This window comes from Ranitomeya variabilis, chromosome 2 (genome assembly GCF_051348905.1).
Source record: "Ranitomeya variabilis isolate aRanVar5 chromosome 2, aRanVar5.hap1, whole genome shotgun sequence".
In the NCBI taxonomy this organism is placed as follows: domain Eukaryota; kingdom Metazoa; phylum Chordata; class Amphibia; order Anura; family Dendrobatidae; genus Ranitomeya; species Ranitomeya variabilis.
Window position 1 is genome coordinate 801,996,997 of NC_135233.1, and position 26,535 is coordinate 802,023,531.

Here is a 26,535-nt window from a genome sequence, read left to right on the forward strand (position 1 = left end):
ACAAATAAAGGTGCTATCACCTCATTTTGAACTATATATTGCATCTACTACTATTTATCAATGTATCTGACTACTTTTGGTCAGAACAGATTTACACATACCAACATTTTCAAGTTGCGATACAGCCGACGGATTCGCTTCCAGTATAGCTATGCGCAATTTATTTCACTGGTTTTTATTTACCCTGCTGTTCATATAGATCTAGTTCCATTCAGTTGTCAACATTTCATATTGTAAATCATGATTTTTTGATTTTCCATGTGTTTGCTGGTTGTACAGTATTACACTGTACATAAATGTTAATTTATTTGATTCAAAAAATAAAAGTTTTTGATTTAATTTTTCATCTGATTATTGAAAACCATGTTCACATACAGTAAAACAATGCAACAGGTAATCAAATAACACTTGAATTAGGTACAAATCACAACTTTGTTAGGTCCGGTCAAAAATGACCGGGAACAGTATAAGTGTATAAAAAACAACGTTTTTTGGCATTTTATAGAGAAAAAAGCTTTTTTTTTTTTTTTTTTTGCCTTTAAAAAAAGTATATCTACATAATGTTTGATATTATTACTTATAGTTAACATTTAGATCAAGATTTTTTTTTTATCTGCAAAAATAATCAATTTTTACAAAAATCGAAAAAATACCATGTTCCCTTTTGGATATAAAAAAAATATAAAACAAGCTTTGTATTTATTTTTTTTTTCTGGTATTTGAACAACCATCTTCACAAGCAATATAATAGTACAAAAACTGTTTAAAAAAACCACTTAGATTAGCTAAAAATGATTATTTTATAAGGACGGTCAAAAATGACCGGGAACAGTACAAGTGTATGTGAAATCTAAACAGAACAGCAGGGTTAACCTTAGCTTGCAGAATTTCCAGAAAACAGTGACATATTTTTATTGTTGATCGTTAGAGGAGTTTTCTGGTAAAATGATGAACTGTGCAGTTTTTTAAATACATATAGTTCATATATTCATATATTCATTTGTCCCTAATGTCAAATTATTTGTTTGTTTTAAGTGAGTGGTAACACGTTAACAAGACCTAACTGTATGAAGACATGTGGTATAACTCAAAACCTGTAGAAACACAGAAGTATAAGCCATAGATTCAAAATAAATCCATTAAATATAGAAAATCTTGCCACAGTAAGGTATATGAGTAGAGAAGAGTAAACACAATCCTGTACTGGACTATGTTTAAGTGGTAAAATAGAATTTAAACTAACACATTGGAAAATAAAGGGAGGTAAATAGACCTGTGTGGCAGTCAAAAGAGCCCCCGACGCGCGTTTCACACACAGCTTCCTCCGAGGGAATCTATGCATATATTTCTAATCTATGCATTTTCTTTTTTGAATCAATGGTCACATTCCTGTAGCTAATGCACAACCTTCCTTTCAGCTGACATTTGCTTTATCTTCAGCAAAGATTTGTGTCACACAGTTTTTCAGATTCTTTGTGCATCTCTCAATCTCTTGGTAAGATTTTGTTCCACCTTCTATCTAATCTATTCTGATGCATATTTCTGAAGATTGATTTACTGCTATACAGTATATAAATTTGTGCATGTGAAATTCTAGGTGTGTATACAGTGTATCTATTTATTCCTTGGTAGGATTTGGTTCCACTTTGTATTTATTCTATTTTGATGCATATTCCTGAAGATTGCCTACCCACTGTTATATATAGCTTCTTGCATATGAAATTCTGAAGATGTGGAAAAGACCTTTGCTTTAAGCATAACAGGGTAACCTCCTCAGTATGAACATATATATTAACAGCTTAGAGGATACTCTAAAAAAATAACTTTTATTTATACCAATTAAAAACTATTGTATCTAGCAAAGTGGCAATGATCAAAAAAAAAACAAAAAACTCCTTATAGTGGATATAATTAACCACATGATACTCTCTCCATCAATGCAATAAGCTATCAATAAGACACACATTACATTTATTGATTCCTGACCATAAATGATAGAACTGAATAACAAATGCAGTGCTCTAGTGCAATAAAGGTGAAAGCAAAATAAAGAAATTGTTTGGATCTCACCCAATTCATATGCAAGCTGGCATCTGGGTCACGTCCATATGGGTAGAAGCGTACCTCAATCTACCCTGTCTGCATTAGCTCCTGCCATGACAAGTGCAGTGCCCAAGTAAAGCTTTTTCTCCAGAAAAAATCCCTCCGTTAAGAGAAATCATCAGTGAAGTGTACTGACTTTTAGGGAAGGCACTAACTAGGAGAGACCAAAATTGCTACAAAACAAAATAGTGAAGAAAGTATCTCTGTGCTTATAAAATGCCTATTTATCAAAATTATCATAGGAATACCACAGTGGTGGGTATTCCTATAGGGTTCAGAGTGCTGTCACCCTGTCACTCAAAGATTGTATCTATTCTATTTTGATGCATACTTCTGAAGATTAATTACTGCTATATATAAATTTGTGCATATGAAATTCTAGGTGTGCATACAGTGCATCTATTTATTCCTTGGTAGGATTTGGTTCCAGCTTGTATTTATTCTATTTTGATGCATATTCCTGAAGTTCTCTACCCACTGTTCTATATAGCTTCTAGCATGTGAAATTGTAGGTGTTTAAACTAACACAGTGGAAAATAAATTGAGGTAAATAGATCTATGTGTCAGCCAAAGGAGCACCCCGACGCGCGTTTCCCATACACCTTCCTCCGAAAGAACCTATGCACATATTTTTAATAAATGCATTTTCTTTTTTGAATCAGTGGTCACATTCCTGTGGCTAATGCACAACCTTCCCTTCAGCAGACATTTGCTTTGATTATCTTCAGCAAAGATTTGTGTCGCACAGTGATTCAGATTCTTTGTGCATCTATCAATCTCTTGATTATTTACTGCTATATATAAATTTGTGCATATGAAATTCTAGGTGTGTATACAGTGCATCTAATTATTCCTTGGTAGAATTTGGTTCCACCTTGTATTTATTCTGTTTTGATGCATATTCCTGATGACTGACTACCCACTGTTCTATATAGTTTCGTGCATATGAAATTCTAGGACTGTATATAGTTATTAATACTCATTGACTATTGTTGGCTGTACTTGGAGGCTTTATGTGTGACTTTCCCTATTTTTGATACTCTCTGTTTTAAACCTTTTAGTATGTTTTGACATTTGTTCAATAAAGATTAGTTTTTTACGTATGGCTTATACTCCTGTTTTTCTATAGGTTTTGTGATTTATTATATGGGAGAGCCTTCGATAATTTTAGTCCATTGGGTAACTAACATGTGGCATACCTGTTGCAGAAATCTCTACAACAGGTCCATATTCATGTTTACGCTTTGCAAAACCAAATCACATTGTACAAAAACATCTAGATGTCTGAAACAGATTTTTGGGGAATGCAAAATATGATATTCAAACGGATCTGACGAAAGTACATTATCTTTATATATCAGTATAAACTTGATAGAATCATGTAATTAAAGGGAATCTATCAGCACATTTTTGCTATGTCACCTGAGGGCATCATGAGATAGGGACTTTGTGTCACATATTAGCCTGTGTCATCTGGTTTCAACACAATGAGTGTTTTATCAGCAGGAGATTATCACTGCTGGACTAGATGCCCACATGCTTCCTGGTCAAACCATGCCACCAGCACTGATTAGCATCTTAATGTAAATGGACAATGTACACATAAATCAGAGGTGTGGGCGGAGGCTGCTTTTGAGCTCTGCTACATGATACATCTAAGAACTTTTGATTGTGTCTCAACTGCTGCACCCAGTAAGCTAAGTGATACATGACTGGAATCAAGGTCTCTTTTACTATGTTTTGCTGCTCTCAGATAAGGTAGCAAAAACCTGGCAACAAATTACCTTCAAGAAGCCATCTTTAAATAAAGCCGAACTTTGATTACCACCAATCATAAAACTATACTAAGTTAGTGTACAGTCAGGAGTATGTAAAATCATCTGTTTTTCATTCTAAAAAAAAATGGCTTTATACGGTCTTATGGTATTTTGTAAATCCATTTTTCAAACCGGCATTACATTTGTACCTCAATTTTTTACATCCTGTGCCACCAATATGTCCATTTTCTACATGTCTATGACATCCATTTAATTAATAAAAAAAAGTCAAACACAGTTTGCTACCTAAATAATTGTAACAAATCCATGAAAAACACACAACATATAGTAGTGACATATGGTGAACTGACTGTGATCTACTGTTTGTACACCCATTGGCTGATGATGGGCGAGTCTGACCAGGAACACAGAAGAAAGTAGTGAATGCTGAGATTTTCTACATGCAGACACTCAGCCCATGTGTAAAAATGGCTGTGTGAACTGTCACATGGACATTGATCCTTGTGCTGTCCTTATCTACTCGTTCTGCGTATGGACAACATAATGATGTTTGATACATTCTTCTGAATGAGACCTAAGGGTGAGATCAGATGGTTAAACTGGCGACATGGCTGAAACTCTGCCCAACCGTGGTAACAAGTAACTGGTGACTGCACATTATTAACAACCATTGCAGTCGTGGGCCGAGTTTTAGCGGCGTTTGGTCAGCTAGACCGCATGGCCTCACCCTTAGATTAGGCACATATAGCGGTTAATAGCGGCTTGTAAGCCTGACATTAGTCAATTCAGTTCAGCCTTTTTTCCTGAATGTCGATACAAAGGAAACAAAAAAACAACAATCTTTCTACTCGTATGATATACAGGTAAAATTGTCACAAATTTCAAAGTCTAACATTAAAATAGAAAAAATATTATATGATTCAAAATGTAAAAAAAATATGTAATCACCAATTAAATTTCAGAGTTCCTTAGGCTTATTTTAGCCTTGCCTGTAATAGCCACTTGCAATATATCATGTGTCTCTTCTACAATTCTGCTACTGTATATATGTACACTGTGTTCCAAATTATTATGCAAATAATATTTCCTCATATTTTCTCTCAATTACCTATCTGAATTGCAGTCATTGTTATTTTCCAGTCATCTACTATTCTAGTATAATTGCAATATTTTGGAACAAACTGCCTATGAAAACAGTATCTTTAAAAAAAAAAATAAACACTCAAAATGCATGTTCCAAATTATTAAGCACAGCAGAGTTTTCAACCTTTTTTTTCATTTTGAACAAAAAAATGGTCAATTGTGAAGTTATAAGCATTATCAGCTTATTACAAAATGAAATCAAACAATTTTCAAGTGAAAACTTTATTCTAGGTGATGTTACATTTGCACATAGGACCCCTTGTTTGAAAGAAGCTTCTGAACTCTCTCGTCCATTGAATTTGTCAGTTTTGGATGGTTTCTGCTTCAATTGTTTTGCATGTGGACAGAATACCCTCCCAGAGCTGTTGCTTAGATGTGAACTGCCTCCCGCCATCATAGACACTCCTTTTGATGATTCTCCAGAGGTTCTCAATGGGGTTGAGGTCAGGGGAAGATGGTGGCCACACCATAAGTTTGTCCTCTTTTATGCCCATAGCAGCCAGAGATGCAGATGTGTTTTTTGCAGCATGAGAAATGATCTTGCTGCGGAAAGCACGGTTCTTCCTCTTGAACCATGGCAGGAAGTGTTGTTTTAGAAACTCCACATAGATTATGGAGTTCATCTTTACTAGGGTTGAGCGACTTTCATTTTTTTAAGATCGAGTAGGGTTTTGGGAAACCCGATTTTGTCCAGAGTCGAGTCGAGTGCAGTCGGCCGATTATCGCTAAAAGTCGGGGATCGACCGAAACACGAAACCCAATGCAAGTCAATGGGGAAGCATAGTCGGCAGTGAGTGGAGGCCAGGAAAACACCTACAGTGCCCATTTTAATGCCAAAAACATCCATTCTTGTTTCTGAAGCTTGCCAATCTTAATTAACTGTATAATAATAGTTGGGCATAGGGAATTGGGGGAAAGTTGTGGGGGGAGTAGGGCTGGCTCAAGTTTTTCGTGGGCCCAGGAAATGCGGACTACGTCACGGCGGTGTTGCAGGGAAAGGTAAGTATTTAAAAGTTGCAAGTGCTGTGATCCTGAGCAAGCAGGGGGGGGCCCACTCGTTCGCATTGCCACTGGCACAGGGCCCCTCAAAGTACGGCGGTGTGTTTGCATGGCGGGGGCGCCTCCCACCAGCAGCGACACTTTTGCGTACTCTGAGGGGCCCTGTGCCAGTGACCTCGCCAACGAGTATGCCCCCCCACCTGATGAAGGAACCTGCACTTTCATCTGCACCTTCCTCTTTGTCCCTGTGTAAGGTGGTATAACATGCGGGAAGGGGAACCTTACTTTCAGCAGGGTCAGATTCTGGCTGTGTAGAGTACAAGGGGAATGTAGTGGTCTAGGTCAATGTACCAGCAGACTCATTTAGCAGTGGCTGGGCAATGGGCAGGATGAGGAGGAAACAGATATAGGGCCAAAGAATAAAGTAGGCTACATGCAGTTCAAAATTGGTAACAGGACTAAACAGGCGGCATTGCTTTGTTCAGTGGAGTAGCAAACCCAAGAGCAGCAGACACTGTTTCAAGGGCCTAACCACACTAGTAGACCAAATGCAGTTTAATATCTGATAGTATAGGGCGAAAGCCAGAATGTGGAAGCTCAGCTTTGTTCAGTTGAGGACAACACCAGGGAGGGGCAGACACCTTTAGTAGGCCGGAAAAGCCTATTGCATTTTTTAAAATGGTAATTTGGAGCAGAAGGTTGAAGCTCAGCTTTATTTAGTTGAGGGCAACACCAGGGAGGGGCAGAAGCCGTTAGTAGGCCCTAACCACCATTTTTTTTTTTTAAAACCACTTAATGAGAGCCGGAAGGTTGAAGCTCAGCTTTATTTAGTTGAGGACAACACCAGGCAGGGGCACACAGACAGACACCTTTAGTAGGCCGGAAAAGCCTATTGCATTTTTTAAAATGGTAATTTGGAGCAGAAGGTTGAAGCTCAGCTTTATTTAGTTGAGGACAACACCAGGCAGGGGCACACAGACAGACACCTTTAGTAGGCCGGAAAAGCCTATTGCATTTTTTAAAATGGTAATTTGGAGCAGAAGATTGAAGCTCAGCTTTATTTAGTTGAGGACAACACCAGGCAGGGGCACACAGACAGACACCTTTAGTAGGCCGGAAAAGCCTATTGCATTTTTTAAAATGGTAATTTGGAGCAGAAGGTTGAAGCTCAGCTTTATTTAGTTGAGGGCAACACCAGGGAGGGGCAGAAGCCGTTAGTAGGCCCTAACCACCATTTTTTTTTTTTTAAAACCACTTAATGAGAGCCGGAAGGTTGAAGCTCAGCTTTATTTAGTTGAGGACAACACCAGGCAGGGGCACACAGACAGACACCTTTAGTAGGCCGGAAAAGCCTATTGCATTTTTTAAAATGGTAATTTGGAGCAGAAGGTTGAAGCTCAGCTTTATTTAGTTGAGGGCAACACCAGGGAGGGGCAGAAGCCGTTAGTAGGCCCTAACCACCATTTTTTTTTTTTAAAACCACTTAATGAGAGCCGGAAGGTTGAAGCTCAGCTTTATTTAGTTGAGGACAACACCAGGCAGGGGCACACAGACAGACACCTTTAGTAGGCCGGAAAAGCCTATTGCATTTTTTAAAATGGTAATTTGGGGCAGAAGGTTGAAGCTCAGCTTTATTTAGTTGAGGACAACACCAGGCAGGGGCACACAGACAGACACCTTTAGTAGGCCGGAAAAGCCTATTGCATTTTTTAAAATGGTAATTTGGAGCAGAAGGTTGAAGCTCAGCTTTATTTAGTTGAGGACAACACCAGGCAGGGGCACACAGACAGACACCTTTAGTAGGCCGGAAAAGCCTATTGCATTTTTTAAAATGGTAATTTGGAGCAGAAGGTTGAAGCTCAGCTTTATTTAGTTGAGGACAACACCAGGCAGGGGCACACAGACAGACACCTTTAGTAGGCCGGAAAAGCCTATTGCATTTTTTAAAATGGTAATTTGGAGCAGAAGGTTGAAGCTCAGCTTTATTTAGTTGAGGACAACACCAGGCAGGGGCACACAGACAGACACCTTTAGTAGGCCGGAAAAGCCTATTGCATTTTTTAAAATGGTAATTTGGAGCAGAAGGTTGAAGCTCAGCTTTATTTAGTTGAGGGCAACACCAGGGAGGGGCAGAAGCCGTTAGTAGGCCCTAACCACCATTTTTTTTTTTTAAAACCACTTAATGAGAGCCGGAAGGTTGAAGCTCAGCTTTATTTAGTTGAGGACAACACCAGGCAGGGGCACACAGACAGACACCTTTAGTAGGCCGGAAAAGCCTATTGCATTTTTTAAAATGGTAATTTGGAGCAGAAGGTTGAAGCTCAGCTTTATTTAGTTGAGGGCAACACCAGGGAGGGGCAGAAGCCGTTAGTAGGCCCTAACCACCATTTTTTTTTTTTAAAACCACTTAATGAGAGCCGGAAGGTTGAAGCTCAGCTTTATTTAGTTGAGGACAACACCAGGCAGGGGCACACAGACAGACACCTTTAGTAGGCCGGAAAAGCCTATTGCATTTTTTAAAATGGTAATTTGGAGCAGAAGGTTGAAGCTCAGCTTTATTTAGTTGAGGGCAACACCAGGCAGGGGCACACAGACAGACACCTTTAGTAGGCCGGAAAAGCCTATTGCATTTTTTAAAATGGTAATTTGGAGCAGAAGGTTGAAGCTCAGCTTTATTTAGTTGAGGGCAACACCAGGGAGGGGCAGAAGCCGTTAGTAGGCCCTAACCACCATATTTTTTTTTTTAAAACCACTTAATGAGAGCCGGAAGGTTGAAGCTCAGCTTTATTTAGTTGAGGGCAACACCAGGGAGGGGCAGAAGCCGTTAATAGGCCCTAACCAAAGTTGAAGGCCAAATGCAGTTTAATTTCTGATACTATAGGCCGAAAGCCAGAAGGTGGAAGCTCCGATTTAGACAGTGGAGGACAATTTGAATTAGGGACTGCAGACAGACTTAGTAGGCTGTCCCCTGTGGACCATGCATCCACCACATTAACCCATTGCGCCGTAATGGACACGTAATCTTCCGTGGCCATGCCTACAGGTCCATGCGTCTGTTGTCAGGTGCACCTTTGTACTCGCAGATTGCCAGAGTGCATGGACAATGCGGTCTTCTACATGCTGGTGGAGGGTTGGGATGGCTTTTCTCGCAAAAGAAGTGTCGACTGGTTAGCTTGTAGCGTGGTACAGCGTAGTCCATCATGGCCTTATTAATAGTAAATAAAATATATAACTAGGCTCTATGAACTTTTAAATAGGTTCCAGGGGTACACGGGCAGCATTGGTGTGGTCAGTGGAGGAGTATTGCAAGTAGGGGCTGCAGACAGGCTATCAAAGGCCTAAAATAACAAACAGTAGGCAGTCATGGCAGTTTTACATCGGTTACATGGATACACAGGCAGGCACTCCAGGCAGCATTGTGGTCAGTGGAGGAGTATTGCAAGTAGGGGCCGCAGACAGGCTATCAAAGGCCTAAAATAACAAACAATAGGCTCATTGCAGTTTTACAGCGGTTACATGGATAGACGGGCAGGCAGCTTGGTGGTGAGTGGAGGAGTATTTAAAGTAGGGACCGCAGACAGGCTATCAAAGGCCTAACATAACAAACAATAGGCTCATGGCAGTTTTACAGCGGTTACATGGATACACGGGCAGGCAGCTTGGTGGTCAGTGGAGGAGTATTTAAAGTAGGGACCGCAGACAGGCTTCAAAGGCCTAACATAAGAAAATGGGCTGGCTGTAGGCACTTTATAATTGGTTCCAGGGGTACACGGGCAGCAGTGGTCTGGCCAGTGGAGGACTAGTGGAAGGAGGGACCGCAGACAGGCTTCAAAGGCCTAACATAAGAAAATGGGCTGGCTGTAGGCACTTTATAATTGGTTCCAGGGGTACACGGGCAGCAGTGGTCTGGCCAGTGGAGGACTAGTGGAAGGAGGGACCGCAGACAGGCTTCAAAGGCCTAAAATAACAAACAATAGGCTCATGGCAGTTTTACAGCGGTTACATGGATACACGGGCAGGCAGCTTGGTGGTCAGTGGAGGAGTATTTAAAGTAGGGACCGCAGACAGGCTTCAAAGGCCTAACTGTTGTGAATTTGGATTCTGGGCTCCCCCGGTGGCCGCTTGTGGAATTGGACTTGTCATCCTCTTTCCTGTTTCACCTGATTCCATCAGTAGTGGGTGTCGCTATTTAAGCTCATTTCTCTGGTGGTTTCTTGCCGGTCAACAATGTTATCTGATGCCTCTCAGTGCTTGTTCCTGCTTCTAGACAATTCTAGATAAGTTGGACTTTTGTCCATGTTTTGTTTTGCCTATTTGTTCCAGTTCACAGCTGAAGTTTTGTTACTGTGTCTGGAAAGCTCTCGTTGATCAGGGATTGCTACTCTGGCGTTATGAGTTAATGCCAGAGTTTAAGGTAATCTCTGGATGGTGTTTTGTTAGTGTTTTTCTGCTGACCATGAAAGTATACTATCTGTCTTCTGCTATCTAGTAAGCGGACCTCAAATTTGCTAAGACTATTTTCCTGCTGCGTTTGTTGTTTCATCTGAACTCACCGTCATTATATGTGGGGGGCTACTGTCTTCTTTGGAATATTTCTCTAGAGGTGAGCCAGGTCTTATATTTCCCTCTGCTAGCTATTTAGGTCTTAGGCCAGAGCTGGGCATCTAGCGATAAATAGGAAATGCTACCTGGCTATTTCTAGTTGCGCGGCAGGCTTAGTTCATGGTCAGTATAGTTCCATCTTCCGAGAGCTTGTCCCCCTATAGGCTTGCTATGATCTCTGCCTGCAGAGATCATGACAGTTTGACCGGCCCAGTAAAGTGTTAAAGACCCAGGTTGAGAAAGGAGAGTTATAAGAAGTCTGCTGGAATTTTTTTTTTTTTTTTTTTTTTTTTCCTCCAGTCTGCCTTGCTGCAGTCTTTTTTCTCTCTCTCCTCCTAATCTCTGTATGCTCTGTGTGCACCTGACAATAATGGATCTCCAGAGTGTAACTGCGGGTTTGAATAATCTCATCACGAAAGTACAAAATTTACAAGATTTTGTGGTACATGCTCCGGTATCTGAGCCGAGAATTCCTTTGCCGGAGTTCTTCACAGGGAATAGAGCTAGCTTCCAGAATTTCCGAAATAATTGTAAGCTTTATTTGTCCCTGAAGTCTCGTTCAGCTGGAGACCCTGCTCAGCAGGTTAGGATTGTGATTTCCTTGCTCAGGGGTGACCCTCAAGATTGGGCCTTCTCATTGCCAGCAGGGGATCCTGCGTTACGCGATGTGGATGCGTTTTTTCTGGCCTTGGGCTTGCTTTATGAGGAACCTCATTTGGAACTTCAGGCAGAAAAAACTTTGATGGCACTATCTCAGGGGCAAGACGAAGCTGAAGTTTTCTGCCAAAAATTCCGTAAATGGTCTGTGCTTACTCAGTGGAATGAGTGCGCCTTGGCGGCAACTTTCAGAGAAGGTCTCTCTGATGCCGTTAAGGATGTTATGGTGGGGTTCCCTTTGCCTGCAGGTCTGAATGAGTCAATGACAATGGCTATTCAGATTGATAGGCGTCTGCGGGAGCGCAAACCGGTGCACCATCTGGCGGTGTCTATGGAAAGGACGCCAGAAAGTATGCAGTGTGATAGAATTCTGTCCAGGAGCGAGCGACAGAATTTTAGACGGAAGAATGGATTGTGTTTCTATTGTGGGGATTCTACTCATGTTATTTCGGCTTGCTCTAGGCGTACAAAGAAGCTTGATAAGTCTGTTTCCATTGGCACCATTCAGTCTAAGTTTATTTTGTCTGTAACCCTGATTTGCTCTTTGTCATCCATTGTCACGGACGCCTATGTTGACTCTGGCGCCGCTCTGAGTCTTATGGATTGGTCCTTTGCCAATCGTTGTGGTTTTGATTTAGAGCCTTTGGAGACTCTTATTCCTCTGAAAGGGATTGACTCCACCCCATTGGCTAATAATAAACCACAATACTGGACACAAGTAACCATGCGTATCAATCCGGATCACCAGGAGATTATTCGTTTCCTGGTGCTGTATAATTTACATGACGATTTGGTACTGGGATTGCCATGGTTGCAGTCTCACAACCCAGTCTTGGACTGGAGAGCAGTGTCTGTGTTGAGCTGGGGATGTAAGGGTATTCATGGGGACGTACCTTTGGTTTCTATTTCGTCGTCCATTCCCTCTGAAGTCCCTGAGTTCCTCTCTGATTATCAAGACGTCTTTGACGAACCCAAGCTTGGGTCGTTACCTCCGCACCGTGAGTGCGATTGTGCCATAGATTTGATACCGGGTTGTAAATATCCAAAGGGTCGTTTGTTTAATTTGTCTGTGCCGGAACATGCTGCTATGCGGGAATATATAAAGGAGTCTTTGGAAAAGGGACATATTCGTCCATCTTCTTCTCCCTTGGGAGCTGGGTTTTTCTTTGTCTCAAAAAAAGACGGCTCTTTGAGACCATGTATTGATTATCGGCTTCTGAATAAGATCACTGTTAAGTATCAATACCCATTGCCATTGCTTACTGATTTGTTTGCTCGTATAGAGGGTGCTAAGTGGTTCTCTAAAATTGATCTTCGTGGGGCGTATAATTTGGTGCGGATCAGGCAGGGGGATGAGTGGAAGACCGCATTTAATACGCCCGAGGGCCACTTTGAGTATTTGGTCATGCCTTTTGGTCTTTCTAATGCCCCTTCGGTTTTCCAGTCTTTTATGCATGATATTTTCCGCGATTTTCTGGATAAATTTATGATAATATATCTGGATGATATTCTGATTTTTTCTGATGACTGGGACTCTCATGTCCAGCAGGTCAGGAGAGTTTTTCAGGTTCTGCGGTCTAATTCTTTATGTGTGAAGGGGTCTAAGTGCGTTTTTGGGGTCCAGAAAATTTCCTTTTTGGGGTATATTTTTTCTCCCTCTTCCATTGAGATGGATCCCGTTAAGGTGCAAGCTATTTGTGACTGGACTCAGCCCTCCTCTCTTAAGGGTCTTCAGAGATTTTTGGGCTTTGCCAACTTTTACCGCCGATTTATTGCTGGTTTTTCGGATGTCGTTAAACCACTGACTGATTTGACCAGACAAGGCGCTGATGTTGCTAATTGGTCCCCTCATGCTGTAGAGGCCTTTCAGGAGCTTAAGCGCCGTTTTGCCTCTGCCCCTGTGTTGCGTCAGCCTGATGTGAATCTGCCTTTTCAGGTTGAGGTTGACGCTTCGGAGATTGGAGCTGGGGCAGTGTTGTCGCAGAAAGGTTCCGACTGCTCCGTCATTAGGCCTTGTGCCTTCTTTTCTCGCAAATTTTCGCCCGCAGAGCGGAATTATGATGTTGGGAATCGGGAGCTTTTGGCCATGAAGTGGGCGTTTGAGGAGTGGCGCCATTGGCTCGAGGGGGCTAGGCATCAGGTGGTGGTATTGACTGACCACAAAAATTTGATTTATCTTGAGACTGCCAGACGCCTGAATCCTAGACAGGCGCGCTGGTCTTTATTTTTTTTCTCGCTTTAATTTTGTGGTGTCATACCTACCGGGTTCTAAGAATGTTAAGGCAGATGCCCTTTCTAGGAGTTTTGACCCGGACTCTCCTGGTAATTCTGAACCTACAGGTATCCTTAGGGAGGGAGTTATTTTGTCGGCCGTTTCTCCTGATCTGCGGCGGTCCTTGCAAGAGTTTCAGGCGGATAGACCGGATCGTTGTCCGCCTGATAGACTGTTTGTTCCGGATGATTGGACCAGCAGAGTCATCTCTGAGGTACATTCTTCTGCATTGGCAGGTCATCCCGGAATTTTTGGTACCAGGGATTTGGTGGCAAGATCCTTCTGGTGGCCTTCTCTGTCACGAGATGTGCGAGTCTTTGTGCAGTCATGTGACGTTTGTGCTCGGGCCAAGTCTTGTAGTTCTCGGGCTAGCGGACTGCTGTTGCCCTTGCCTATTCCTAAGAGGCCTTGGACACACATCTCGATGGATTTTATTTCAGATCTGCCTGTTTCCCAGAAGATGTCTGTCATCTGGGTGGTCTGTGACCGTTTCTCTAAAATGGTCCATTTGGTTCCTCTGCCCAAGTTGCCTTCTTCTTCTGAGTTGGTTCCTCTGTTTTTTCAGAATGTTGTCCGATTGCACGGTATTCCTGAGAATATTGTTTCTGACAGAGGTACCCAATTTGTGTCTAGATTTTGGCGGGCATTCTGTGCTAGGATGGGCATAGATTTGTCTTTTTCATCTGCTTTTCACCCTCAGACTAATGGCCAGACCGAGCGGACTAATCAGACCCTTGAGACATATCTGAGGTGTTTTGTCTCTGCTGACCAGGATGATTGGGTTGCTTTTTTGCCATTGGCAGAGTTCGCCCTCAATAATCGGGCCAGTTCTTCCACCTTGGTGTCCCCGTTTTTCTGTAATTCGGGGTTTCACCCTCGATTTTCCTCCGGTCAGGTGGAATCCTCGGATTGTCCTGGAGTGGATGCGGTGGTGGAGAGATTGCATCACATCTGGGGACAGGTTATGGACAATTTGAAGTTGTCCCAGGAGAAGACTCAGCGTTTTGCCAACCGTCATCGTCGTGTTGGTTCTCGGCTTTGTGTTGGAGATTTGGTGTGGTTGTCTTCTCGTTTTGTCCCTATGAGGGTCTCTTCTCCTAAGTTTAAACCTCGGTTCATCGGCCCTTATAGAATATTGGAGATTCTTAATCCTGTTTCTTTCCGTTTGGACCTCCCTGCGTCCTTTTCCATTCATAACGTTTTTCATCGGTCGTTATTGCGCAGGTATGAGGTACCTGTTGTACCTTCAGTTGAGCCTCCTGCTCCGGTGTTGGTTGAGGGTGAGTTGGAGTACGTTGTGGAGAAAATTTTGGACTCTCGTGTTTCCAGACGGAAACTCCAGTATCTGGTCAACTGGAAGGGTTACGGCCAGGAGGATAATTCTTGGGTCAATGCATCTGATGTTCATGCTTCTGATCTTGTTCGTGCCTTCCATAGGGCTCATCCTGGTCGCCCTGGTGGATCTGGTGAGGGTTCGGTGCCCCCTCCTTGAGGGGGGGGTACTGTTGTGAATTTGGATTCTGGGCTCCCCCGGTGGCCGCTTGTGGAATTGGACTTGTCATCCTCTTTCCTGTTTCACCTGATTCCATCAGTAGTGGGTGTCGCTATTTAAGCTCATTTCTCTGGTGGTTTCTTGCCGGTCAACAATGTTATCTGATGCCTCTCAGTGCTTGTTCCTGCTTCTAGACAATTCTAGATAAGTTGGACTTTTGTCCATGTTTTGTTTTGCCTATTTGTTCCAGTTCACAGCTGAAGTTTTGTTACTGTGTCTGGAAAGCTCTCGTTGATCAGGGATTGCTACTCTGGCGTTATGAGTTAATGCCAGAGTTTAAGGTAATCTCTGGATGGTGTTTTGTTAGTGTTTTTCTGCTGACCATGAAAGTATACTATCTGTCTTCTGCTATCTAGTAAGCGGACCTCAAATTTGCTAAGACTATTTTCCTGCTGCGTTTGTTGTTTCATCTGAACTCACCGTCATTATATGTGGGGGGCTACTGTCTTCTTTGGAATATTTCTCTAGAGGTGAGCCAGGTCTTATATTTCCCTCTGCTAGCTATTTAGGTCTTAGGCCAGAGCTGGGCATCTAGCGATAAATAGGAAATGCTACCTGGCTATTTCTAGTTGCGCGGCAGGCTTAGTTCATGGTCAGTATAGTTCCATCTTCCGAGAGCTTGTCCCCCTATAGGCTTGCTATGATCTCTGCCTGCAGAGATCATGACACCTAACATAAGAAAATGGGCTGGCTGTAGGCACTTTATAATTGGTTCCAGGGGTACACGGGCAGCAGTGGTCTGGTCAGTGGAGGACTAGTGGAAGGAGGGACCGCAGACAGGCTTCAAAGGCCTAAAATAACAAACAATAGGCTCATGGCAGTTTTACAGCGGTTACATGGATACACGGGCAGGCAGCTTGGTGGTCAGTGGGGGAGTATTTAAAGTAGGGACCGCAGACAGGCTTCAAAGGCCTAACATAAGAAAATGGGCTGGCTGTAGGCACTTTATAATTGGTTCCAGGGGTACACGGGCAGCAGTGGTCTGGTCAGTGGAGGACTAGTGGAAGGAGGGACCGCAGACAGGCTTCAAAGGCCTAAAATAACAAACAATAGGCTCATGGCAGTTTTACAGCGGTTACATGGATACACGGGCAGGCAGCTTGGTGGTCAGTGGAGGAGTATTTAAAGTAGGGACCGCAGACAGGCTTCAAAGGCCTAACATAAGAAAATGGGCTGGCTGTAGGCACTTTATAATTGGTTCCAGGGGTACACGGGCAGCAGTGGTCTGGTCAGTGGAGGACTAGTGGAAGGAGGGACCGCAGACAGGCTTCAAAGGCCTAACATAAAAAAATGGGCTGGCTGTAGGCACTTTATAATTGGTTCCAGGGGTACACGGGCAGCAGTGGTCTGGCCAGTGGAGGACTAGTGGAAGGAGGGACCGCAGACAGGCTTCAAAGGCCTAACATAAAAAAATGGGCTGGCTGTAGGCACTTTATAATTGGTTCCAGGGGTACACGGGCAGCAGTGGTCTGGTCAGTGGAGGACTAGTGGAAGGAGGGACCGCAGACAGGCTTCAAAGGCCTAAAATAACAAACAATAGGCTCATGGCAGTTTTACAGCGGTTACATGGATACACGGGCAGGCAGCTTGGTGGTCAGTGGAGGAGTATTTAAAGTAGGGACCGCAGACAGGCTTCAAAGGCCTAACATAAGAAAATGGGCTGGCTGTAGGCACTTTATAATTGGTTCCAGGGGTACACGGGCAGCAGTGGTCTGGTCAGTGGAGGACTAGTGGAAGGAGGGACCGCAGACAGGCTTCAAAGGCCTAAAATAACAAACAATAGGCTCATGGCAGTTTTACAGCGGTTACATGGATACACGGGCAGGCAGCTTGGTGGTCAGTGGAGGAGTATTTAAAGTAGGGACCGCAGACAGGCTTCAAAGGCCTAACATAAGAAAATGGGCTGGCTGTAGGCACTTTATAATTGGTTCCAGGGGTACACGGGCAGCAGTGGTCTGGTCAGTGGAGGACTAGTGGAAGGAGGGACCGCAGACAGGCTTCAAAGGCCTAACATAAAAAAATGGGCTGGCTGTAGGCACTTTATAATTGGTTCCAGGGGTACACGGGCAGCAGTGGTCTGGCCAGTGGAGGACTAGTGGAAGGAGGGACCGCAGACAGGCTTCAAAGGCCTAACATAAAAAAATGGGCTGGCTGTAGGCACTTTATAATTGGTTCCAGGGGTACACGGGCAGCAGTGGTCTGGTCAGTGGAGGACTAGTGGAAGGAGGGACCGCAGACAGGCTTCAAAGGCCTAAAATAACAAACAATAGGCTCATGGCAGTTTTACAGCGGTTACATGGATACACGGGCAGCTTGGTGGTGAGTGGAGGAGTAGTGCAAGGAGTGTCTGTCCCAGTACTCCCAAAATATAAATAGATGTTAATGTCTCGCAAAACAACCAAAACAAAAAAAAAGGTGGCATACTTAGGTACAGGGGTGGGCTCATCTGCTGAGTTTCTGACATAGTAATTTGGCAGTAACTATTTAATGGTGCCAATATAGGACACAGACACAGACTACTTTAAGTTGCATCGTAGATGTCTACAAATTTGTATTGTCAGTGCCAGACATTGAATGATGTCAGCGAATAGACTAAAGATTGGTGGAGCTGTGCGACATAATTTTGCATGTGGTAGAGCACATTTTGAGCTGGGGTAGGGGGGAACTCTCTAGAGGCCGGCGGGACCGCCCCAGGGCCCCTCATGTTACAACGGTGTGTCTGACGTTGGGTGTGCACCACCACCGCCAGAGACACTACATTGTACTATGAGGGACCCAGTAGCAATGCCGTCAACCAAAAGCGAGCACACCCACCTCTTCAGACAAACAGCAGTCTCACGGGTGCTTGCGCCAAGTCGCGATACCACGGCCCCGTGTGGGGAGTTTGGCCATTTAGGGAGGTGTAAACATGTCGTATGCTGTACAATCAGCTGCAGCAAATTAGACATTAGAAAAGTAATTCACAGGCAAGAGCCTTTCATAGGAAAGCTAGGTGTCGGCCGGGCAAGGTGGGGCAAAAGATTTCGAAATCCAGTTGTGGTTCATTTTAATGAATGTTAGATCGTCAACATTTTGGGTAGCCAGACGAGTCCTTTTTTCGGTTAATATTGAACCTGCAGCACTGAATACTCTTTCTGATAGGACACTTGCTGCCGGGCAAGCAAGCTCCTGCAATGCATATTCTGCCAATTCTGGCCAGGTGTCTAATTTGGAGGCCCAGTAATCAAATGGGAATGACGGTTGAGGGAGAACATCGATAAGGGATGAAAAATAGTTAGTAACCATACTGGACAAATGTTGTCTCCTGTCACTTTCAATTGATGCAGCAGTACCTGTCCTGTCTGCGGTCATAGCAAAATCACTCCACAACCTGGTCAGAAAACCCCTCTGTCCAACGCCACTTCTGATGTGTGCACCCCTAACACTCCTAGTCTGCTGCCCCCTGGAGCTCGTGTGAGAACGATCACGTGCGCTGTGTGCTGGGAATGCCTGAAGCAAACGGTCAACAAGAGTTGATTGTTTGGTTGCTAATATTAGTTCCAAGTTCTCATGTGGCATAATATTTTGCAATTTGCCTTTATAGCGTGGATCAAGGAGGCAGGCCAACCAGTAATCGTCATCGTTCATCATTTTCGTAATGCGTGTGTCCCTTTTTAGGATATGTAAGGCATAATCCGCCATGTGGGCCAAAGTTCCAGTTGTCAAATCTCCGGTTGTGATTGGTTGAGGGGCAGTTGCAGGCAAATCTACGTCACTTGTGTCCCTCAAAAAACCAGAACCCGGCCGTGACACGCAACCAATTTCCTGTGCCCCCGGGAAAGGTTCGGCATTAAAAATATACTCATCCCCATCATCCTCCTCGTCCTCCACCTCCTCTTCGCCCGCTACCTCGTCCTGTACACTGCCCTGACCAGACAATGGCTGACTGTCATCAAGGCTTTCCTCTTCCTCTGGTGCAGACGCCTGCTCCTTTATGTGCGTCAAACTTTGCATCAGCAGACGCATTAGGGGGATGCTCATGCTTATTACGGCGTTGTCTGCACTAACCAGCCGTGTGCATTCCTCAAAACACTGAAGGACTTGACACATGTCTTGTATCTTAGACCACTGCACACCTGACAACTCCATGTCTGCCATCCTACTGCCTGCCCGTGTATCCTCCCACAAATAAATAACAGCACGCCTCTGTTCGCACAGTCTCTGAAGCATGTGCAGTGTTGAGTTCCACCTTGTTGCAACGTCTATGATTAGGCGATGCTGGGGAAGGTTCAAAGACCGCTGATAGGTCTGCATACGGCTGGCGTGTACAGGCGAACGTCGGATATGTGAGCAAAGTGCACGCACTTTGAGGAGCAGGTCGGAGAACCCAGGATAAGTTTTCAATAAGCACTGCACCACCAGGTTTAAGGTGTGAGCCAGGCAAGGAATGTGTTTCAGTTGGGAAAGGGAGATGGCAGCCATGAAATTCCTTCCGTTATCACTCACTACCTTGCCTGCCTCAAGATCTACTGTGCCCAGCCACGACTGTGTTTCTTGTTGCAAGAACTCGGACAGAACTTCCGCGGTGTGTCTGTTGTCGCCCAAGCACTTCATAGCCAATACAGCCTGCTGACGCTTGGCAGTAGCTGGCCCATAATGGGACAACTGGTGTGCAACAGTGTCATCTGCCGATGGAGTGGTTGGCAGACTGCGTTCTGTGGAAGAGCTGTAGCTTCTGCAGGAGGACGAGGAGGAGGAGGAGGAGGGGGTGCGAACGCCTACAGCCAACTGTTTCCTAGACCGTGGGCTAGGCACAACTGTCCCTAAATTGATGTCGCCTGTGGACCCTGCATCCACCACATTCACCCAGTGTGCCGTGATGGACACATAACGTCCCTGGCCATGCCTACTGGTCCATGCATCTGTAGTCAGGTGCACCTTTGTACTCACAGATTGCCTGAGTGCATGGACGATGCGCTGTTTAACATGCTGGTGCAGGGCTGGGATGGCTTTTCTGGAAAAAAAGTGTCGACTGGGTAGCTCGTATCGTGGTTCAGCGTACTCCATCAGGGCTTTGAAAGCTTCGCTTTCAACTAACCGGTAGGGCATCATCTCTAACGAGATTAGTCTAGCTATGTGGGCGTTAAAACACTGTGTACGCGGATGCGAGGATAAGTACTTCCTTTTTCTAACCAGAGTCTCATGTAGGGTGAGCTGGACTGGAGAGCTGGAGATCGTGGAACTTTCGGGTGTGCCGGTGTACATGGCAGACTGAGAGACGGTTGGAGACGGTATTGTTTCCGCCGGTGCCCTAGATGCAATATTTCCTCCTACAAAACTGGTGATTCCCTGACCCTGACTGCTTTTGGCTGGCAAAGAAACCTGCACAGATACTGCCGGTGGTGCGGAAAATGGTGGCCTTACAGTGACGGAAGGGATGTTGCGTTGCTGACTAGCTTCATTGGCCGAGGGTGCTACAACCTTGAGGGACGTTTGGTAGTTAGTCCAGGCTTGAAAATGCATGGTGGTTAAGTGTCTATGCATGCAACTAGTATTTAGACTTTTCAGATTCTGACCTCTGCTTAAGCTAGTTGAACATTTTTGACAGATGACTTTGCGCTGATCAGTTGGATGTTGTTTAAAAAAATGCCAGACTGCACTCTTCCTAGACTCGGATCCCTTTTCAGGGATTGCAGACTGAGCTTTAACCGGATGGCAACGCTGTGCTCCAACAGGTTTTGGCTTTGACACGCGTTTTGGGCCAGATACGGGCCCGGCAGATGGAACCTGTTGCGATGTTGATGCCTGCTGCGGCCCCTCCTCCACCTCCGCTTCTGAACTACTGCCGCCTGCACCCTGTTCCCCCAATGGCTGCCAATCGGGGTCAATAACTGGGTCATCTATTACCTCCTCTTCGAGCTCGTGTGCAACTTCGTCTGTGTCACTGTGTCGGTCGGTGGTATAGCGTTCGTGGCGGGGCAACATAGTCTCATCAGGGTCTGATTGTGGATCTGTACCCTGAGAGGGCAATGTGGTGGTCTGAGTCAAAGGAGCAGCATAGTACTCTGGCTGTGGCTGTGCATCAGTGCACTCCATGTCAGAATATACTTGTAATGGGCATGGCCTGTTAAATGTTTCACTTTCTAAGCCAGGGACGGTATGTGTAAAGAGCTCCATGGAGTGACCCGTTGTGTCGCCTGCTGCATCCTTCTCTCTTGTTGTAGTTTTTGCTGAGGAGGACAAGGAAGCGACTTGTCCCTGACCGTGAACATCCACAAGCGACGCGCTGCTTTTACATTTACCAGTTTCGGAAGAGGAGGCAAAAGAGCTAGAGGCTGAGTCTGCAATGTAAGCCAAAACTTGCTGTTGCTGCTCCGCCTTTAAAAGCGGTTTTCCTACTCCCAGAAAAGAGAGCGTTCGAGGCCTTGTGTAGCCTGACGACGAAACTGGCTCCACAGCTCCAGACTTAGGTGGAATATTTTTATCCCCACGACCACCTGATGCTCCACTACCACTACCATCATTACCAGCTGACAATGAACGCCCACGACGACCTCTTGCACCAGACTTCCTCATTGTTTTAAAATCTTAACCAAAGTAACTTTATTTGTTGCTGTCAAACAACTTACACGGTGAGCTATAACTTCAGTATGATTTCAATATCCCTTAACAGGTTGGTGAGACCACAAGGAAAATCAGGCACAATGTTACACACTCTGTTTTCTGTGGCACAAAATCACAGAGATGACACACACGCAGGACTGTCACTCAAGCACTAATGTCAATATTAATCTCCCACCTAATTTATTTTTTTTTTTTTTCAGGGAGACTTTAGAAACCAAATAATAAGAAAAAAAATAAATAAATAAATAGGCTTTCTATAGCCCACTGAATGAGAGATAGCACACACAGCAGTGGCACACAAGCCCTGACTGAGGCCAATATTTTTCTCCCACTGATTGATGTAGTGTTTTTGTGTTGAGGTAGATTTTAGAACACAAATCAAGGAAAAAAAAAAAATGCTTTCTATGGCCCACTGAATGAGAGAGAGGTGGCACACCCAGGAGTCAAGACTGGCACACAAGCTGAAAGGGCAATATTACTCTCCCACTGTTTTTTTATGTATTTTTTGTTTTTTAAGGGAGACTTTAGAAACCCAATAATATTTAAAAAAAAAAATAAATAGGCTTTCTATGGCCCACTGAATGAGAGGGAGAGAGGTGGCACACCCAGGAGTCAAGACTGGCACACAAGCTGAAAGGGCAATATTACTCTCCCACTGTTTTTTTATGTATTTTTTTTTTCAGGGAGACTTTAGAAACCCAATAATATTTAAAAAAAAAAATAAATAGGCTTTCTATGGCCCACTGAATGAGAGGGAGAGAGGTGGCACACCCAGGAGTCAAGACTGGCACACAAGCTGAAAGGGCAATATTACTCTCCCACTGTTTTTTTATGTATTTTTTTTTTTTTCAGGGAGACTTTAGAAACCCAATAATATTTAAAAAAATAAATAAATAGGCTTTCTATGGCCCACTGAATGAGAGGGAGAGAGGTGGCACACCCAGGAGTCAAGCCTGGCACACAAGCTGAAAGGGCAATATTACTCTCCCACTGTTTTTTTATGTATTTTTTGTTTTTTAAGGGAGACTTTAGAAACCCAATAATATTTTTTTTTTAAAAATAAATAGGCTTTCTATGGCCCACTGAATGAGAGGGAGAGAGGTGGCACACCCAGGAGTCAAGACTGGCACACAAGCTGAAAGGGCAATATTACTCTCCCACTGTTTTTTTAGGTTTTTTTTTTTTTTTCAGGGAGACTTTAGAAACCAAATAATATTAAAAAAAAAAAAAAAAAAAATAGGCTTGCTATAGCCCACTGAATGAGAGATAGCACACACAGCAGTGGCACACAAGCCCTGACTGAGGCCAATATTTTTCTCCCACTGATTGATGTAGTGTTTTTGTGTTGAGGTAGAATTTAGAACACAAATCACGGAAAAAATAAATAGGCTTTCTATGGCCCACTCAGTGAGAGATGGCACACACAGGGATGGCACTGTAGCAGAAATGCCAATCTTAATCTCCCACAAAAAAAAAAAAAAAAAAAAACAGGGACTGTCCTACAATTACTATCTCCCTGCAGTAATGTAAGCCAGGTATGGCAGGCAGCAATAGGAGTGGACTGATGCACAAATTAAATAAAAAGTGTGGACAAACAAAAAAGATAGCTGTGCAGAAAGGAAGGAACAAGAGGATATGTGCTTTGAAAAAAGCAGTTGGTTTCCACAGTGGCGTACACACAGCAATACAGCTATCACGGAGCCTTCTAGGGCAGCCCAATGAGCTACAGCGCTGAGGGGGAAAAAAAAAAAAAATAGCTTCCACAGTCCCTGCACACCGAAGGTGGTGTTGGACAGTGGAAATCGCTGCAGCACAAGCGGTTTGGTGGTTAGTGGACCCTGCCTAACGCTCTCCCTGCTTCTGACGAAGCGGCAGCAACCTGTCCCTAAGCTCAGATCAGCAGCAGTAAGATGGCGGTCGGCGGGAACGCCCCTTTATAGCCCCTGTGACGCCGCAGACAGCAAGCCAATCACTGCAATGCCCTTCTCTAAGATGGTGGGGACCAGGATCTATGTCATCACGCTGCCCACACTCTGCGTTCACCTTCATTGGCTGAGAAATGGCGCTTTTCGCGTCATTGAAACGCGACTTTGGCGCGAAAGTCGCGTACCGCATGGCCGACAAGCACAGGGGTCGGATCGGGTTTCATGAGACGCCGACTTAGCCAAAAGTCGGCGACTTTTGAAAATGATCGACCCGTTTCGCTCAACCCTAATCTTTACCCCTTCAAGGATCATAAAGGGGCCAACAATCTCTCTCCCCATGATTCCAGCCCAAAACATTACTCCACCTCCTCCTTGTTGGCGCCTTAGCTGTGTTTTCATGGGGTGTCCATCAACCAGCCATCCTCCACTTCATCCATCTGGACCATCGAGCGTTGCACAGCACTCATCGGTGAACAAAACAGTTTGAAAGTCAGTCTTCATGTATCGTTTGGCCCACTGGAGCCGTTTCTGCTTGTGTGCAGTGGATAGAGGTGGTCGAGAGGATGGCTTACACACAGCTGCAAACCTCTGAAGGACCCTGCATCTTGTTCTGGGGATGTTGGAGGCACCAGCAGCTTCAAAAACTTGTCTGCTGCTATGACAAGGCATTTTTGCAGCTGCTCTTTTAGCCTTACGCAATTGCCTATTGGAAAGAGTCCTCAATTTTTCCTTATCAGCACGCACACGTGTGTGCTGGGAATCAGCTACATACTTCTTGATTGTGCGATGATCACGATGAAGTGTCTTGGCAATGTTGATTGTAGTCATGCCTTGACCTAAATACTCCACAATTTGTTGCTTCTCAGCAGCCGACACATCCTTTTTCTTTCCCATTTTGGCAAAAAATGTAGGCTGCTTAATAATGTGGAACAGCCTTCTTAAGTAGTCTTGCCTTTATTTGGACACACCTGCCAAACTAATTTGCACAGGTATCTGCAATTGCTTTCAGTGATATAAAGAGCCCTGACACACATCACCATCAATGAGTTTAAATGGCAAGCAAAAAAATTCTAACCTTATCACTCCTAAACTCTTTATGCATAATAATTTGGAACACAGTGTATATATATATATATATATATATATATATATATATATATATATATATATATATATATATATATATATACACTATGTTCCAAATTATTATGCAAATGACATTTTTATCGGATTTTCCTAAATGGTCGGTGCAAATGACAGTCAGTCTAATAAAAGTCATCACCCGTTAGATTATACATCGAATTTTATTGAAGAAACCTCCCAATGATAACAGTATAATCTCCAAAATGAATAAAAACTCAAAATGCACTCTTCCAAATTATTAGGCACAGTAGAATTTCTAAACATTTGATATGTTTTAAAGAACTGAAAATGCTCATTTGTGGAATTTGCAGCATTAGGAGGTCACCTTCACTGAACAAAAAGCTAAACTCCAAAACATCCTAACAGGCCAAGTTACATGTTACCATAGGAACCCTTCTTTGATATCACCTTCACAATTCTTGCATCCATTGAACTTGTGAGTTTTTGGAGAGTTTCTGCTTGTATTTCTTTGCATGAAGTCAGAATAGCCTCCCAGAGCTGGTGTTTTGATGTGAACTGCCTCCCACCCTCATAGATCTTTTGCTTTATGATACTCCAAAGGTTCTCTATAGGGTTGAGGTCAGGGGAAGATGGTGGCCACACCCAGGGCCGTATTTGCCACTAGGCACTCGAGGGCACGTCCCTAGGGCGGCAACATTGCGGGGGGCGGCACCTGAGCAAGGTTTTTTTTTTTTTAAGTCCCAGGTCACAAACGCGACCAACCGCCCCACCCTCCCGCCTCCCGCCTCCGAGTCCCACCCTCCTTGAAGACGATACTCACCCTGCTCCAGCGATGCCTGGTCTCAGCGTCTGTAGCGTGTTCTGAGTGAGCGGTCACGTGGTACCGCTGATTAAAGTCATGAATATGCGCATATTTATGACCTTTAATTAGCGATACCACCTGACCGCTCACTCAGGAAGATGGCGCTGCGGCGGGACAGAGCCAGAGGGATGTCGGCGCGGCCGCGCAGTGTGTGGGACAGCTGACAGGTGAGTATGGGCCCCCTTCTAATACTCACCTCTCCTGGTTCCTGCAGCAGCTGCAGCGTCTTCACCGCTCTCTGACTCTGCGACATCTCAGGGCAGAGGGTGCGATGACGTCATCACTGTGCGCTCAGCCTCTCTGTCCTGAGCGTTGCAGAGCCGCAGAGACGCTGAGTGCACTGGACCTGCGCTGGGAACGGGAGAGGTGAGGATTTTACTTTTTTTTTTTCTTTATGTCTGACAGACCCTGGGGCAATGCTGGACACTGGGGCAGATTGCTGGACACACTGGGGCAATGCTGGCCACTGGGGCAGATTGCTGGACACACTGGGGCAATGCTGCACACTGGGGCAGATTGGTGGACACACTGGGGCAATGCTGCACACTGGGGCAGATTGCTGGACACACTGGGGGCAATGCTGGACACACTGGGGCAGATTGCTGTACACACTGGGGGCAATATGCTGGACACACTGGGGCAGAATGCTGGACACACTGGGGGCAATATGCTGGACACACTGGGGCAGATTGCTGGACACACTGGGGCAGATTTCTGGACACACTGGGGGCAATGCTGCACACTGGGGCAGATTGCTGGACACACTGGGGGAAATATGCTGGACACACGGGGGCAATATGCTGGACACACTGGGGCAGAATGCTGGACACACTGGGGCAGATTGCTGGACACACTGGGGGCAATGCTGCACACTGGGGCAGATTGCTGGACACACTGGGGGCAATATGCTGGACACACTGGGGCAGAATGCTGGA

The 26,535-nt window shown here is 44.6% G+C and overlaps 1 protein-coding gene across 29 annotated transcripts in view; it reads right to left on the minus strand.

Moving 5' to 3' along the window:
• The window catches only part of RIMS1 (regulating synaptic membrane exocytosis 1), a 535,376-nt gene that overhangs the window by 121,893 nt on the left and 386,948 nt on the right, over positions 1-26,535 (minus strand). The gene's annotated exons all lie outside the window — the stretch shown is intronic.